The 15,731-nt window shown below is 35.7% G+C and overlaps 1 protein-coding gene and 1 long non-coding RNA gene across 2 annotated transcripts in view; both read left to right on the forward strand.

Moving 5' to 3' along the window:
* The window catches only part of PDZRN4 (PDZ domain containing ring finger 4), a 407,543-nt gene that overhangs the window by 121,499 nt on the left and 270,313 nt on the right, over positions 1-15,731 (forward strand). The gene's annotated exons all lie outside the window — the stretch shown is intronic.
* The window catches only part of LOC143691694 (uncharacterized), a 215,182-nt gene that overhangs the window by 79,873 nt on the left and 119,578 nt on the right, over positions 1-15,731 (forward strand). Inside the window, exon 3 of the long non-coding RNA XR_013179659.1 lies at positions 9,198-9,254. This is a non-coding gene — a long non-coding RNA (uncharacterized LOC143691694). The remainder of the gene's footprint in view (positions 1-9,197; positions 9,255-15,731) is intronic.

Genomic DNA, 15,731 nt, shown 5'->3' on the forward strand with positions numbered 1-15,731 from the left:
CAAATTGTTTTAATTATTAATATCATTTTTCATTAAGCTAAAAATAAAAGAGTATTCCTGCCCCTGTGTAATGTAAGTGCTTTCAAGGAATGGAAAGGTTAAGACATTGAAGTGTTTCATCTGACTACTATGTACTAGATACCCTGTTGGGCACTTTCCTAAGTCATCTTATTTAATTTTCACTTCAACCTTATGAGGTGAGCATTAGGATCCCCAAATATCAGATGAGTAAGCAGGGATTTGGAGATTTTACAGTTCTCACTCCTGGTTAATCATAGTATTTATATATGTAAACAAAATGCTTACTTTACCTTCACCACTTTTATGCCATTTGAAAAATAGAAATTATTTGTGAATCAGATTGTAATGTCAGAAGCAGGAAATCCTAGGAAGCAATATCAAAGAGGAGATACTGAGGCAATATTAAATTCTAAAGTAAAGATCAGAAATAAATCCCATGTTATCAATAATTTTGCCTTTATGAATAGGAAAAAGCAGAGGTTTAGGGAATGCCAAATTGAAAATAATCCAAAAATATATTTGTTTTGGTTGGCTAAAGTTGCCAGAATGCAATATGCAGAAATGGAACAGCTTTAAAAAAGGGAATTTATTAAGTTGCAAGCTTACTGTTCCAAGGATATAAAAATGTCCAAGCTGTGTCATCCATAAAGAAAGATACCTTGACTCAAGAAAGGCCAGTGTGTCCAGAAACACCTCTGTCACCTGGAAAGGCACCTGGCTGGTGTCTGCTGTGGTCTTTATTTGGCTTCTGGTTTCAAAAGGCTTCCCTGGGGGCAGTTTCTTTCTACATCTCTGTGCTGGTCTGAATCTGTGGTGGACCCCAGAAAAGCCATGCCCCTTGATCCTCATTCAGTATTGCTAGGTGGGAGCATTTTGATTGTTTCCATGAAGATGTGACCCACCCAATTGTGGGTTGTAACTTTTGATTAGATTATCTCCATGGAGGTGTATCTCCACCCACTGAAGGTGGAGTTGCTTGCTGGAATCCTTTAAAAGAGGAAACATTTTGGAGAGAGTCCCTTTTGGTAGAGCCACGTGAAAGCCAGCAGATGCCACCATATTCGCCATGTGTCCTTCCAGCTGAGAGAGAAACATTGAACGTCGTTGGCCTTCTTGAACCAAGGTATCTTTCCCCAGATGCTTTAAATTGGACATGTCTATAGACTTGTTTTAATTGGGACATTTTCTTGGCCTTAAAACTGTAAACTGGCAACTTACTAAATTCCCCTTATTAAAAGCCAGTCTGTTTCTGGTATTTTGCATTCCGGCAGCTAGCAAACTAGAACAGTCTCCAAAGGTTTCTGTCTCTGTCAGCTTTGTCATTTCTCAGGTTTCTCCGAAATGTTTCCTCTTTTAGAGAACTCTAGTAAACTAATCAAGACCCCCTTGAATGGGTGGAGTCACATCACCATCTAATCAAAAGTTCACACCCACAATGGGGTGTGTCACATTTCCATGGAAACAATCCAATCAAACTTTCCACCCCACCTCATTAAATCAGGATGAAAAGAAACATGGCTGTCCCCACTAGATTGGATCAGGAATAAGGACATGGTTTCTGGGATACATAACAGCCTCAAACTGGCACAATATTCATATTTGATTTGAAAAGCTTTTGGATGGGTATTTGAGTTCTAAAAAAGGGCATGTGCTTATTCTAGGTGTTATTTTCAAGTATAGAATTTACCAGTGAAATTAGAGTCATTCTCTCTCTCTTTCTATACTTTACCCCATATTCTGGGAATAAACAATACTTTTCATTATTTTCTCCCTAAATTGTTTTACAGAATGTGATTTACTGTACCTATAGGTAATGTTTATAATAGAAATATCTAATGGTATTCTATGTTAACAGTTCAATTTGGAAAAAAAGTTTATATTTGTATTTAATATATACATAAAAATGAATTCTAGATGGATTAAAGATCTAAATTTAAATACATCTCCCCTCAAGAACAATACTACAGAAATACTAGAGGAAAATATAAGACACAGTGTTTCATATTTTTTGACTAAGGAAGATTTTCTTTAAGTACTACAGAAAAACAGTTTAAAACTTGAAAATGATAAAAGGTAATTATGCACAAAATGAAAATTTAAAAACATGACTGAAAGAAATATCTGTATCACTAGTAACAGTTAGGATCAATGTCCCTAATATATAAAGAGCAGGTACAAATAAATAAGGGAAAATAATCTAATAGAAAACTGAGCCAAAGTGATGATTGGGTAATACTGAATAACAGCAAAATATATTTATTAAAATACCTCATGCTAACTATCAAATAAATGTAAGTTGCCAGTTATCAGACTGACAAAATTTTTAAATGACAATATCCAACATTGTTGAATGTAGAAAAAACTTTCTCTTTTTACCATTTGATGAGAGGAATTACCATATATACATATGAAGTGTATATGTATAAATATTTTAAGTGTTATGTAAATTTACATATAAAAATGTTCATATATAGAATAAAAGCAATCAAGTGGTGCATTTTACGTGTTAACAATATCTACAGTTTTTTAAAGATTGTCAGTCTCTTGATCTCATTCTCCTTTTCCTTCACCTTGTGACTTGCTGTATTAAAAAGCTCTATTCAGTTTCTCTTAACCCTTCCAGACTTGAAAAGAGGGTTTACCCTGGATCTTAGTTACATTTGCAACTGCCGTCTTCAAATCCTAAGTGCATTATAGCTGCATTGATAGTTCCATTATCACAGCTTGACCATGCCAGGCTTTATACAGTTGCTAAGTAATCAGTGTCAATTGTTGATCTCAAGGAGGAAGAACAAAATATTTCTTAATGTGAAAGGAAAGCTTATAAAAAAGAAAAGGCTACCTTTTTTCCATAGCGTGCTATTTCTAAAGTACTACCATGTTGTTATATTTTATTCATGAGATAAATTCTTAGAAATATTCTGTCACTGTCTTTTGTAACTTTATCTTGGAAACCTTTTATATTTAGGGCAAGTGGTTCTCACAAACATAAAAGGGGTTTTGCATGTTCATAAAGTTCATATAGAATTAAAGGAAGTATGCAGATCTAATAGTTAAATCTCATGAGCATATGAATGTTCCACTACCAGTTTTCTCTGATCTGGAATATAAATTAAACCTCTTGCTAATAGCATATTTACTTCAGCACACATAACAACTATTAAAAAATCTTTTTCATAAAAATGAAAATGTTCTTATTGCACCGAATCATCAAAAATAGATGAAAGCAGAGCCTACCCTGATTAATATGACTGAATGAGATGCATCAAGGCTCCATTTCCCCACAGAAGCTTTGAACAAACAGCAGGAACTGGCAGAAACATCTTTCTCAAGCTCCAGAAAATAGTTAAAGGACTGTAGTAACAAGGCAAGCACCGAATTGAGAAAAAGCCTACTTAGAAGTGGTAGGATCTCAAGGCGCCTGGGCTGGGCCCTCTCACGTTCCCTCAGTACCTTGGCGCAGAGCTGACCTGTGCTCCCAACCAGACCCTAATCCTGGTTCCAGAGGGAGCATAGTAACCCTCATGAAATCCTGGGGGCATCTGTGTCTGGCCCACTCTGTCAGTGGTGGCCTGGGGAGCTTCATGTCCCAGAGATGGCCCTGGGTGTACAAGGAAGCCCAGAACTCTCCTATAGAACATTGTTAGAGAGCAGTCAAGTGGTGCTGCCTCAGGACAAGGAATTGCTGCCTGCAGGGTGTACTGTGCAGTGCCTGGGCCATGAGGAAACTCTTTCCCAGGGAAGAGGAAACGAATGTGTCTGTATAAATAAGGGAATACCCAAGGCCACATACAATGCCCAAGACAGGACACATGTACAGAAAGGATCACAGATGCTCCTATGCTTGGGCCTCAAGTTGTTGTCTGACTCTATTTAGATAAGCCCTGAAGGAGGCACTCACACAGGTCAGACTGCAAGGACTGGGAAAGGTGTTTTCTCCTCCTCCTCCTCTTTGCTCTTCTTCTTTTGTTAGCTCCTGCTCTTGGAAGTCACAGAAAGCTCGGTCATAATACTAGCTGGATAGAAGCTTAAGGAACAGATGAGATGACTCAGAATCTAAATACCAGTGAGAACACATTAAACTATCAAAATGTTCAGGATTTTAACAAGATTACAAAACATACGAAGAAGCAGGAAATGATGCCCCAGGCAAGGGAGAAATTAAAGCATTAGAAATCATCAATGAAGAGGACCAGATCTGAACATACCAGCCAAAGACTTTTTAAAAATGGCCCGAAATATGCTCGATCAGCTAAAGCAAAACGTGGACAAAGAACTAAAGGAAATTAGGAAAATGATAGTGGAACACAAAGGGAATATCACTAGGAAGGTAGAAATGAAAAGGAGCCAAACAGAAGTAAGATCAGAGTAATAGAAATTAAAAATTCCCTAGAAGGCTTCAACAGCAAATTGGAGCTGGCAGAAGAATCAGTGAATTCGAAGATAAGAAAATTGAAGTAATCCAATCTGAGGAGCAGAAGAAGAAAGAATGAAGAAAAGTAAACAGAGCCTGAGGAATCCTGTGGGACATCAAGTATACCCCAGAGGCACCCCAGAAAAGAAGAAAGAATAAAAGAAAGATATTCAATGAAATAATAATAGGCAACTCCCCAAATTTAACAGGAGTCATGTCTGGATATACCTAAAACACTCAACAAACTCCAAGCAGAATAAACCCTAATAGACGCATGCCATAGCACATAAACTATCGAGTGTCAAAGAAGAAGAGATGATTCTGAAAGCCACAAGAGAGAAGCCACATATCATATACAAGAGAGCCTCGATAAGCTCAAGTGCTGATTTCTCATCAGAAGCCACAGAGGCAAGCAGGCAGAGGCGGTAGGATGTCAAATTTAAAGCATTGAAAGCAAAAATTTGCCAACCCAGAATTCTCTATCTGGCAAGATTGCCTTTCAAAAATATATGAGAGATTAAGACATTCCCAGATTGAAAAAAAAAAAGCTGAGTGAGTTTATCACCGGTAGACCAGGCCTACAAGAAATGCCAAAGTGAGTTCTGCAGGTTGAAAGAAAAGGACACTTGGCAATTGACCAAAGCTACATGAAGAAATAAAGATCTCTGGCAAGGATAATGATGATGATTATAAATACCAGTACTATTGCATTTGGTTTGCAACTCCACTTTTTATTTCCTACAGGATCTAAAAGGCAAATACATAATATTTTTATTTCCTACAGGATCTAAAAGGCAAATACATAATATATAATGATTAATCAGTGGTTTCAGACTTACAATGCGTACATATGTAATATGTGGCAAGAACTTCATAAAGGTGCTAATACAGAGGTGTACAGTAACATAGTTTGTGTATACTGTTGATGTTCATTTGGAATCAAAACAAATGAGGTTGTTATAGATTTAGTGTTTTAAATTATTTCCCATGGTGGGGGGGGGTGGTGTCAGGAGGAATGGGGAATTAACGCGTAATGGGTGTAGGGATTCTGTTTGGGGAGATGAGAAAGTTTGATTAACAGAAGGTGGTGAGGGTACTGCCACATTGTGAATGTGACTTATGAATACCTGGGAGTGGTTGAAATTATGTTGGATATATCTTCCCATGATTAAAAAAAAAAAAACATACACAAGAAAGAGCAACTGAAGAAACAATGACAGTTAAATACAATACATTATCTTGGGCTACCTCCAACATGGAAGGAGAGAAGGCTCAAAAAGACATGATTGGGACATATGAAAAAAATAGAATATAAATGTAAACTTTATATTAAATGTAATATTTCTTGAACTTGATAACTGCGACTTAGATGGACATATGCATTAATGTTCTTGTTCTTAGGAAATGTACACGGCCAGTATTTAGTATTCAAGGAGCATGATATATACAACATACACTCAAATGTCCAGAAAATGGATTCATATGCAAATAGACTGACAAATACACGGATCGATGGATAGATAGATTGATGAAATGATGGATAGATAGCTGGAATGATATGACAAATGTGGCAAAAAAGTTAAAATTAGTGCATCTTGGTATCTGGGAATATAGATGTTTTTTAGAGTTCTCTGTTATGGGGTTTATATTATTTTCATAACTATCCTGTAAGTTGGAAAGTATTTCAAAATAAAAAGTTAAAGCAATTGATGAAAGCATTGAACAATTTGAATATCTTTGTCAACAATTTAGGATGCTGCATGATTTTGCTCCAAACTACTACGCAGGTACCATGCTATTATATACCTTAATTTGGTTTCAGTAAATCTTTTGCAAATCAAATCAGTCAACTAATATTTATATTGAATCTGATTTCTTTTGCTGCATCAGTGAAGGTTAAAAAAGGACAAGACCTCTGCTACAGTCTTATGTTTATAGCCATGCCTATGAAAGATAATTAGCAATACAAAATATATATTATAGGACTTCAGAAGACAGAGTGGGTTTTGTGTGCTGGAATTTTCAGAATATAAAGAAGGACCCGTTCAGCTTCTGTAATTCAAATGAGCACAAATATCTGTAATTTGAAAGACCCACAGATGATTTCAAGATGCGTTTTGGGTTAAGAACTGCTTCATTAAAGCATGTTAAGGTTGAACATAATAGGTTGGCATCATAAAGGAATTATAATGATACATTAGGTAATTGCTGTTTGACTCCTCAATTTACTGCCTAATCTTATAGAACCTAATAGAGCCTCAGAAAAAGTTAAAATTCTTTTGATTCTCTGGAAGTGTGTACAAGCAAAATTCAGATTTAAGAATATGTGTGAATTATTCACTGACTTGTTTAACTTGCAATTCAGGTTACTGAATGCTGTATGCAAACAGAAATAAATTTGTATCAGATGTAAAAAAACACTTATTTAGCAAAGTCTCAATATATATAAAGTGAATTTTAAAAGAAAATATATTAGAAAATGATTGTGTTCATTACAAAGGAATTACAAAAATGCTTTACTTTATACAAAGAGCTGCTGCAATTTCTTTTAAACACATGGCATATACACATATTTTATTGAAAATAATCCTGATTTTATTTTTAAAGAATGCTTTCTCTGTCACTGATTTGGCATAGTACTTTTTGTAGCTACCAGCCAGCTGAATGAGAAGAAAGCTTTGTGTTACCCCTTAGGCTAAAATCAAGTTTCCAGGAAGATTCTTTTTCTACAGTGTCCAAATACTAAAGTTTGAAATAGCATTACTTTAAATACATTTATATAGTGCATCCCATTTTATTGTGCCTTTATCATTTTAACTCTTTATGAGTATTTTTTTATTAACGGAAAAAAAAAAGAAATTAACACAACATTTAGAAATCATACCATTCTACATATGCACTCAGTAATTCTTAACATCATCACATAGATGCATGATCATCGTTTCTTAGTACATTTGCATCGGTTTAGAAGAACTAGCAACACAACATTTAAACAGCCTTTCCTTTTTGTCAAAATGTTTTTATGAGAAAAAAATAGCCACATTTGAGTTTCTCTATAACAAAAACAGACGTTCAAAATCATTCCAATGAATTTAGCACTTCAAGAAACAATTAGGTTTATTCTCTTAACAAATCCATGTCCTAAACATCTTTCACTGTCTTCATGTAAATACTCTGCCCCTGAGTCTCGGCATGTAGTCTTTTCCTTTTCTTCTATATTCTGTTCCTGAGCAATTTCATTCATTCCTATATGTTCAGCTAACTTCAGAGGCTGGTGACTGCACTATCCATTATTACCAACTCACACAGCTCTCCTGAATGTTAGACCCAGGAATTCTGACTGCCACCAGGCACCTCCAATGAGCCTCTTTTGTTTCTTCTTTTATTATTCATCAAGATGGACCAGATCATTAACACTGCCTTCCAAAGCAGAGATGTGAAAATCATCTATCAATTAAGATTTCTAAACCTTAAATGCCAGTTATATTCCCCACCTCATATTCAGTACAAATTCCTAAACCTTTCTTAATTCTGTCCTTTCCTCCTCATTCCCACTGTGCTACTGCATTAGTGTGCCTCACCACCAGACTTCATCTGTTACAAGAGATTTAAAATTTTCCTGCCCTTCTGGGGAAGCTGGACTTGGTTTATCATCACAGCAAACCAATGAAAATTCCAAATCTTCTGACCCTAAAACCCTATATTCCTCCCTCCTGTCCTTTCTCATTTATTAAGGGTCTCCTAAGTATTTGGTGCTCTCCACTGTGCTCCTGACATTAAGACCAGTTCAAAGAACAAAGACTTTAAACAGTATAGACCATACTGTTGAAGGATGTGGAATGTGCTGGGGCGACATAGTTACAAGGAAGTGACTATCTCTTGAGGAATCAGGGACCTTCAGTAAAGAAATGACATTTTAACTGAGTATTGAAGGTTGAGCCGAAATATTCCAAATAGAAAGAAGGAAGAGAGCATTCCTTTATATGAAGCAAAGTTTTAGTCAGAAAGAATGAAGAATCTTTGAGGATCATGGGAAAGTTTGCGTGACTGGGAAACAGTGCTTAATCAATTTTTTGTTTGTGTTTTGGTTACTTATGTGTGTCTCCCCCTCCCCAGTGGAATTGTTTCCCATTCAGATTCTTCCACTGGGAGAAATCTAGACTCTTCATTGTCTTTTTTTTTTTGTCATCGTTGTTGTTTAATCTGATGTTTCTTATGGTACTGATCCAGCCTAAGTCTTCTGCAAAAGAATAAGGAACATGCTTCTTGGGGAGATTCTAGAGTTTAGATATCCATAAAAAAATAATTGAAAATTCACTGTAAGTCATTAATAATGGTAGCATATTCAGTCAGAGGTCACTTGGGAGAGTGAGACTCTCAGTAACCTCATTTGTTTGGCAGTTCTCTGTGTTCTTCCCAAGCCAAAGCTGTGTTTCTGAGCATTCAGGAGAGTTCATCTGCCTGCATTTTTTTTTTACTACTTTCTGAACTCCACTGTTACATTATCCATATTTTCAATCTGAAAGCATAGGAAGCCAAACCTACAGGAAACTAGTGAGCATATATTTCATCATGAAGTGACATTTTATGAACTCTACTTGTCCTTGTTCTGATGCGTGCCTACTTCATAACAATGAAAATCTTCTCTGCCGGCCAGTATATAAAATTTGGTTTAGTTTATTCTTTTTGCTGTCATGATCATTATAGTGAAAAAGCCAACTGACATTTGATTTTTTCCCCTCTTGTTTATTACACTGCAAAGATTTGATCCACACCACTGGCATTTGACCTTTGAATTAAATGAAGATGTATATGAAAGGTATGTGAGCAAATGAACATTATAACCCCCCTTTTAAAAAATAAAATATAAATATGAAGTAAATATGAGTATAGGGATTTTGATATTATCTGTTATCATTATGGCTTGATTTTTTAAAAAAAATTTAGTTTATAACTATAGTTCTTGTGCTTTCCCCTATTTAATAAATTCTAAATGAAGTTTTGATGTGAATAGCTTTGTAACTGAGAAAATTAGGGATCATCTGGTGATAGGATTTATAATAGTACTGTGCAGTAGTTGTAAAATACGGTAATTATCCTGGAACCCTATAAAGTACTATTTAGGAGGTTTGCCCTTCTATCAATTTATTGTACTCATTTATATTGCATTGTAATTTTTCCTCTTTTGTTGTTATTCTTGTTTTTCGGATTGGAAAGGTAGAAAGCTCCTGGTCAGAACTTAAATTTGCAACCCAACATAAATCAAAGCTCCATTCTCCAGTCTGACAGCGCCTGCCCCCACCTTCCCTCCCAGTGACCCTGTGAATGTAATCTTTTCAGAGTGAACCTTGAGTCTAGTCTAGACAGCATGTGACTTATGAAGTGAGGTAGGGTTAGGTGTCCAGGGAGGGAAGCAAATCCTTCAGAAATGAGTCTCGAAAGAATGTATTTTCTTTCTTGGAACCCCAAAATAAGAATTATAGCCCTTTCCCTTCTTCATCAGAAAGTTGTTTATTTAGATTTGAACACCCTTCCTCTCTCTTCCAATATTTGTGCCTAATGATTGTAATCCATTATCACAATACTTCTGTTTTTAATTTATTGATCCCTCTGGTTTAGGGGACAAGTCAAAAAAATAAGCCCCCTTGGGTAAGAACAAAGTATATATTAAAATCCAGAAAAGGTTACAATGAGTAGTAGAGCTTGCCTTTTCTCCCTTAATAGTTTGAATGGTGCTTTCACTGTATGACCAGCATTCACCATGAGGAAATAATCTGGAAAACATTTCTAGCAAGATGGATATGATTACTAAAGGAAAAACATAAAAAACATAAAGTATAATTCAGGGTAGCGAATACCCTACAAGGTAGATTGTAACTGTGCCAGTTTGAAACTATTATATACCCCAGAAAAGCCGTTTCTTTTAATCTTGATTCAATACTGTAGAATGGAAAACACTTTGATTAGATTATTTCCATGAAACTGTAGCATGCCCAATTGTGGGTGTGGGCTTTTGATTAGATGGAGCTATAACCCTGCCCATTCAGGGTGGGTCTTGGTTAGTTTACTGGAATCTTTTAAAAGAGGAAACATTTTGGAGAGAGCCAGAGCTGACAGAGATGCTTGCAGATGCAGACACCTAGAGAACAGTTACTTCAGAGCTGACAGAGCCAATGCGAGACCCAGACATTTGGAGATGCAGGGTCCTGCAGACATTGCCAGGAGATGCTAAGCAAACCAGAACCCAGAGTTCTATTCCAGAAGGGCAAAGTGAAGGCGCACAGAGCCAGGTGAGGAACCCCTGCAGGAAACAGAGGCTGAAAGCAATGGAGCCCATGAGCAAGGGACTGGCAGATGCCAGCCATCTGCCTTCCCAGTTGAGAGAGGTGTTCTGAATGGCATCAGCCTTTCTTGACTGAAGATGACCTCTCCTTGGCACCTTAGATTGGACATTTTCTCAGCACTAGAACTATAAACTTGTAACTTATTAAATTTCCTTTTAAAAGCTGTTCCATTTCGTATATTGTTTTCCTGAAGTATTAGCAAGGTAAAACAATACCTAAATAATATTTATTCTAATTTATGAAAGTAAAACAAACATCAATTTCAAGAGTATATATTCTACTGCATGGTAACAATGAAAGTGGTTGAATCTTAAGAGTTACCTCTATTTGTATAGCTTATAAGACCTCTAATGCTGTATTTTCTTTAAGTTGTTAATACTTATAAACAATTTAATCCAATTAGTTCCTATAAAAGAATTTGAAATCTTATTTAAGATAGCATTCACAAATCCAGGTTTAGTATACTTTATTCATTCACTAAGGTTTTTCTAGCATTTACCAGAAACATAGCTCAACTTCACCAACTGCCTACAGTTTCTGTTGACTCTGTCTGCTGTCCTGCTCTTGCATGTTGGAACCAAAGAGCAGCAATCTGTCTGCTCGTGGTGAAAAAGTTTCCTCATCAAGAGCACAGTGTCACTTACTCCACCATTTTTCCTCTGTGAAAAGCAAAAGCAAAGCTAAACAACCAAGCAACAAAAGCCTCCATGCATTATTTTAAACTCAATTTTGTTCAAGAATGTTATAAATTAATATAATGAATAATTATAAATTATTATGAATATTGTCCCTAGTTGTGCAATAAAAGATTTCTCTAGTGTTTTCATTGTGACCCTTTTTGACACAGGGTCTGGGCTAGTACTTCACCATTTTCCACCTCTACATATAGGACAATTGAACACATTATCATCAGGAATAGTGACTCACTGCCAAAGCAACTTTCAACCCTATTTTCCATTTTCAGTACTGATTTCTCTGAATTAAGGGAAAGATAGTATCAGGTGATGCAAGAAGCTGCAACAAGTTTGTGGTTTGGAAAAAGTCCATGGGTAGATTTTTATATTACCTTTAGAGATATGTAGCATACCTTCATTCTCTTTAAATAATAAGTGATTTATTCATTAATATATTTTTCATAATATTGCTTATTTAGTAAGTGTTATTGTATATCCTTTGAAAAACAATCCAAAAAGTTAACAGGGGTACAGAAAACTTTGTGGTTTTGATGGCTTATTATTACCTAGATTTTGGTACAGTTTTCATGGTACAGTCAGTAAAGGTGAGTTTTAGTGTATTTTCCTTCAATCTTTTTCCTGTAGACATGCTTATGCAGTTGCCTATATATAATTCTCTACTGCCTTTCACTATGACTACTCAATCTGAAATCATCCACATTATAATAAATTTGTTAAGTTAAAACCAATTCAGTGTTATATAACTATTTTTATTATTAGAAATGATGCATGTTTATTGTGGAAAATTGGGACTACAAAGAAGAAAATAAAAAATCACCTATATAGTCCCAGCACCCAAACAGAAATAAAAATTCTCATTTTGGTATTCTCATTGTGTTCCTGTATCCTTGTTGTGTACTTTTGGAAAGTCAGCACAGTGAGATATATGCATAGTAGCTTGCTAGCCATATAACCCTGCAGTGTTTCCTCAATCTATCATCCATGGATGCCCACCAGTCAAGAGCATTTGTATCAAGCTTTATTCTCTATAATTTGCATAATAAAATGGCGGATCTGTTAGTTATGATTTCCCAAACTGGGTGGACCCAGGTTTTCATTACTCTCTCCATTGCCACCCTTCTTCCCACTTCCGTCTGAGATTTAGAAATATAATCACAAAACAGAGCAAAACAAAACAGTTAAACCTCTAAACTGGAAGTCTCCTCTTGTTTAGAAGTCAACATGTACAATTCTGCAATGTTGGATAGATTATTATCTCTCTGAAACTTATTTTAGAGACTTTAATAATCACTGTTCAATAACTTTTAAAGTGACACCTTGTGAGGATTAACAAGGAAGCTGTATCTAAAGTTGCTTGCACTTGGGAAAGTGCTTCTTGGGAAATATTAAGTAACTTCTTTATGCCAGAACATGGGTTGGGCTCTATCATGTATATTATATAATTTATTTCTCAGAACAGCTGTAACCTGGAACAAGCATATGAATTTTTACATGTAACTTAAATGTCCTAGCCTTACCAGTCTATCAGTGCAAATGAGATCATAGACACATTAATACATAACTTATAACACTTGTTCCGGAATTCTCTATTCAATAGAACCTTTAAAGTCTTCCTCTTTCTTCCTGGGACTGTACAGTACAGAAGGATGGTGGAAGGTTGATTCATATTCTGCTGCCCAGCTTCCTTTGATGCACTCTGTGAAAACCTACATAACCCTCCAGCAGTGGCTGTAATAAGGAGCACCTGGTGTGCTAAAGCTGCCTTGTGGACCATCTTGCAGAGTGGAGGGAGAGGAGACCCTGTGATCTGCTGTCACTCTGTGATGAGCTATGTCACCCAGGGCCTGGTTTCTCAGGGCCTTATATGCATTCAGTCCCTTTCTCATCATTCTGCACAAATCGCTTGCTCCAGAGACACTCAAACCCAAAGATTTCGCAATGCCTACATCTGCTTTTGTTCCTCAGGCACCTTAACACAAATCTTCTCCTCCTACTACCCAAAGGCAAAAGCCTGCATGCACACAGACCTTCACATAAATAACCAGTTCACCAATTCTACAGTCAGCCAGAGTTTGATTTCCTGCTTTTTTCTCAGATAAGATGCCTTAGTTTACTTAGGTGAGGAAACTGAGGTTAAAATTCATTGTTAAATATGTATAAAGATAAAACAACTCATTATTCTCACATGTAATCCCATGGTTCATTTTCAAAGTTATAGAACTTGCGTTTACTTTTTAAAAAACTTTTTATTTGAAACACTTTCCAACTTACAGGACAGTTTCAAAAATAATGCAAACCCCATAAAGAGAATGCCAACATATCCATATCCCCCTGGATTCCCAGATCAACCAATTTTAACATTTTGCAATCTTTGGTGCAACATTCTGTCTGTCTATCTATCTATCTATCTATCTATCTATCTATCTATCTATCTATCTATCTATCTAATCTATCTAATCTATCTTATCTATCTATCTATCTATCTATCTTATCTATCTTATCTATCTATCTATCTATCTATCTATCTATCTATCTATCTATCTATCTATCTATCTATCTATCTACCTACCTACCTACCTACCTACCTACCTATCTTCTTTATATCTATTTGTTTTTTGAGCACTTATGAGCAGGTTGCAAATATCATACTCCCTGAAAATAAAATATTTCTGTGTTTATTTCCTAAGGGCCATGATATTAACTTATGTAATCACCTTAAGTGCAGATATCAAGTTCAAGAAATAAACTTGTAGTCTTGATATAAAGCCTACATTCTATATTCAAATTATTTTTATGTTCCAGTGATATCTTTTTAGCCCTTTCTCCTCCATTTTAAAATTCCCATACAGGATCATGTATTGTGTTTTATTGCTGTCATCTCTTTGGTTTCTCTTTCTTTTTATTTTAATTGTAGAGGGATATATACCACATAATTCTTCCCATCCCAACCTCTCCAAAGCATACCCTTCTTTGGGATTTACTACATTCACAATGTTACGGTTCCATCACTATCACCCATTACTAGAATTTTCCCTTCACCCCAAAAAGAAATGCTACCCCCATTATGCATTAATGCCCCATTCCCTCTCCCCCCACCCCTGGCAACCTGTACTCTAATCTCTGTCTCTATGAGCTTGCATGTTCGCCAATATTTTCTTTGTAGTTACCATGGAGCTTAAATTTAACATCCTAAACCTGTGGCAATCTTGTTGGGTTTGATACCATTTGAATTTCAATAGTATACATAAACTATGTTCCTATACTCCTCTGTACTGCCATTTTTATTTAATTCTTGGGACCGATTATGTTTATATATCTGTCAAAAATCAGTTATTAATCATTACATTTTAGAAATCATTTACATTTTAAAAGGTGGAGTTATAACTTACAATACTATGGTACTGGTATTTACCTATATCATTATCTTTACTGGAGATCTTTATTATTTCTTGTGGCTTTGGTTAATTATCTAATGTCTTTTTCCTTTCAAGCTGCAGAGTTGCTTTCAGCATTTCTTGTAGATCTGATTAAGCGGTGACAAATGCCCTCAGCTTCTGTATGTGTAGGAATGTCTTAATCTCTCCCACAATTTTGAAAGACTGTTTTGCCAAATATAGAATTCTTGATTGGCATTTTTTTTTGTTTTAGTCCTTCAAATATATCATCCTTTATTAAATATATCATGCTTTCTTGCATCCGTGGTTTCCGGTGAATATTGGCACTTAATCTTATTGAAGTGCTCTTGTATGCAACTTGTTTTTTCTCTCTTATGACTTTCAGAATTCTGTCTTTATCTGTGGCATTTGACTTTTTGATTATGTCATGGTATGGGTCCGTTTGGGTTTCTCCTGTTTGGCATTCTTTGAGTATCTTGGATGTATATACCCATGTCTTTCATTGAATTTGAATAATTTCAGCCATTTTTTTTTTTAATATTCTCTCATCTCTTTCTCTCTCTTGCATTTCTGGTACTCTCACATGCCTTTATAGGTATGCTTGATGGTATCCCACAGGTTCCTCAGGCTTCGTTGACTTTTCTTCCTTCTTTCTTCCTTCTGTTCCCCAGACTAGATGATTTTAATGTTCTTATCTTCAAGTTTGCTGATTCTTTCTTCTGCCAACTCCAAGCTGCTGTTGAATCTCTTTATGAAGTTTAAATTGCTGTTACTGTTGTCTTCAGCTTTGTTTAGTTCCTTTTCATAATTTCCATTCCTCTATTGATAGTCTCTTTTTGTTCATCTGTTCTTTTCCAGATGT

The sequence above is a fragment of the Tamandua tetradactyla genome, chromosome 7 (assembly GCF_023851605.1).
Source record: "Tamandua tetradactyla isolate mTamTet1 chromosome 7, mTamTet1.pri, whole genome shotgun sequence".
Classification (NCBI taxonomy): Eukaryota; Metazoa; Chordata; class Mammalia; order Pilosa; family Myrmecophagidae; genus Tamandua; species Tamandua tetradactyla.